Source organism: Limulus polyphemus, unplaced genomic scaffold (genome assembly GCF_000517525.1).
Source record: "Limulus polyphemus unplaced genomic scaffold, Limulus_polyphemus-2.1.2 Scaffold776, whole genome shotgun sequence".
NCBI classification, from domain to species: domain Eukaryota; kingdom Metazoa; phylum Arthropoda; class Merostomata; order Xiphosura; family Limulidae; genus Limulus; species Limulus polyphemus.
Window position 1 is genome coordinate 358235 of NW_013666386.1, and position 3395 is coordinate 361629.

Sequence of the window (3395 nt, forward strand, 5' to 3'; positions counted from 1 at the left end):
CGACACAATCTATTAATCGAGATGTAATGACTATTACATCGACAATCGCTGATGTACAATATGTCTTATTCTGATATAATGTCTTAAACTGATGACTCGAAGCAAAAAATGAATGCAATATGAGAGGTCTTAGTCTGAAGAATAGTGGGCCTTTTCTTTACGATGGTGCAAGTGTAATACGTTTTATGTTGATGATAACTAAAATATGATAAGTATTAGCTTGATGTTGGACAGACGTACGATGAATAAGTTTGATAATGGCCGAAACTTGACCTCACGATGACCAAAGTATTGTAAACCTACAAAATATTGATTATCAAAATATGACAGATCTTAGTTTGATGAAAAATAAAGTAAGACGAATATTAACCAGATGACGGATGAAAAATAATGGGTCTTAGATTTATGATAATGTATGATAAGTCTTAGAAGAAGAAAAAGAACTGAGCGAGATAATTAATAAATGTATATCTCATTTTTACGACACCCGAATAATAAGTGTTTCTTCTATATTCTCAGTGATTATATCTTCATCATCATTGCACAATAAGCTTTATACACTAGAGAAACCGTCATACATTCCGACCACGTGAAACATAAGGAAGCAGCAGCGGAAAGAATTATGGCTATAAGAAGATAAAAGAAAGGGGGGAGTGCCCCCCCTCCAGTGGCTCAGCGGTAAGTCTGCAGGCTTACGACACTAATGCGGGTTTCGATATCCAGAGCATGGATAGCACATTGTGTAGCTTTGTGCTTAACAACAACCAAAACAAAAACGTCGGCTACATTTTCTGGATGAAAAAACGCTCTGAACCACAGTAAAACTTTATTTTCATACAACTGTAACATTGAATTTCTTAATCAACAAGCAACGCACCATACCTAAGTTTGACTCAGTGAGAAAGTAAGTTTTTAACCAAGATGGTCATTTCTGTATAACAATAACTTCTCTATGTGCTTAGTATTTTCAGTTTGCAACATATTACTTGGAATCCATGTGTCACTTTCTATTCCGTCAACGCTTTCATTGCCACGTTCATATTCAACTCTCGCAATGTCAGATTTATTTTTAGATACATAATAAACAAAAAGAAAAAAAAAGGGACACGTTTTAATATTGCATTGCTTATCTGACACTCGAAACTACTAAATTATGAAAAGTCTGAATGGGAATATCCTTTCTTCATAAGGTATACAAATTCCAAAGTCACGTGGCACTGCTATATAGGGAAACATATAGGTCCTCTAGTAATTTCAGATGTGTTAATCTGTTGTGCAACAACAGATTCTTACCTACGTTAGTGTATAAGAGGCAGACTATCTGCAACACTAAAGTTGAGTGCTAATAAGTAGTCATACACCACTCATAACTATAAAGGTTTTTGATGTTTTGCATGTCTTGCTTTCGCATTTTTGGACTATATTTGAAGATATCCATACTAAGAAAAATACCGAATGGTGGCAGTATTTTCTGCATAAATCTTGAAGATAACAATAGTAAAAAATCAGTAAAATATAAATTAAAACAACTCAGATAAGTAAAAGCTTTAAATATTGATAGTTTCAACTTGTTTATTCGTGAATCGAGAAGAAAAAAAGAACATTTGGAAGAGAAGTGCTCACTAATACTTTCAGTAGCAAACAACACTGAGTTTATTATATATATATATATATATCTTTTCACATATTTTCACTCTGTGTTTATATCACTGAAAACCCAGATGATAAATGATGAACACTTCTTTGTTTGAAGAACTGTGCACGAAGCGTCAAAAGGACTACCGTATCATATAATGATTTATATGCACATATATCATCACGAAGATAACTCAATGGTTATCTTAATGCTATCATTAGGAAAGACAGCATGAAAACAGCATTTCGTTACTTTTGATGATATTTTAATACAATAAGACCAGAAATCACAAAATGTCAAAAATGAACAACAACAGATAAAACTAAGATAAAAACAACAATATGGTAAGGGTAAAATGCGCCTCACTAAGAAAGGCACCCAAGACATAGAATCCATCTATCGGTAAAGATAAGATATACACAGTTTTAACCCCGATTCGCAAGCCTCAGACGTAGAAGAAAGCGAAAAAAAAAGAAACTTAAAAAATAAGCACACACGAGTGCTTAGGCCCTAAACGCCCCACACCTAAAACTACCACAAACCGTCTGCAAACAATTGAAGGAGGGTAGTTGCTCCTAATGAAATAGAATCGGGGTCGTACAAAGGGTAATACATAGAGCGTCGACCTATAGGGGGCGCGACTTTGCATCTTTGAAGGCAAGGGTAGAGTAGATTCTGTTTGTTTTTTTTGGATGGGCGCTATCAACGGTCGGTACGGTCTTGAATATAATTATAAAGATACAATTAAACTAGTTGTATTACTGAATCATTCGGAATGATAAATAAATCTTATCTCCAATAATAATGTCTACGTTAAAAATTACCACTATTAAACGGATAAAAATGGTATTTTCTCTACAAACTCAAAATTTATAGTTCTAAACTTATCCAACAAAACGCCCTTTTTTCTTATTGATTGCATGAGAAATTTGCTTCTTTTTTTTTTTCTCAGTTGCAATTGTTTTATATGTATATATATATAATTAAATGTAAGTTCATGACAGAGAAGAAAAAAATCGCAGCCACAATACAAACATCTAACACAGGGGCACAAATCATAATGTTGGTTATCATGTAATGTGCACTGGTTTTTAGATCAGCCACCTTATGATTTGTGCCCCGGTCTTGGATGTTTGTATTGTGGCTGTGATATTTTTTATTTTTTCTCATGAATTTAAACTTAATTGTATTCCATCTAAGGTTTGGATATGCTGCGTAAGATTCGCGCTATCCTTCCTTATGACATATTTTCTTCTTTAATGTTTAGCACTTTGGGGTCGAAGATGTACTTTAAGAGTGATTTTCAAATCCAAATATTCAGTCACATAAGTGTAGCCCAAAAGTGATGCTGTTGACTATCTGCTTTCATTCTAGTCTATCAGTTCAAACTTAGGAACGGTTATGCGCAGTTTATGTAGCTCTGTGCGAAATTCTGAAACAAACAAACAATTAAAAATTTGATGGACTTTCCGATGGTGTATTCGAGCTAATTTCGCACATTTCATCCAATTTTTAAAGTAATAATTAAACTGTTCAAATCCTTCCAAAAGCGCATCATGGTTTTTAAGGTCGATTACAATAAATAGCCTATAATAAAGGTGAAGTATCAGTTTTCTTGGACTGTGCATTTTGTTTCTAAAATGTCGCAAGCTTTTTGCAAATAACAAAACGAAAATAAAGAGCAATTCATTTATTGCAGAAACTTTTAATACGTTATCTTATCTGCTGTTATATATATATATGTAGCGGATATATATAT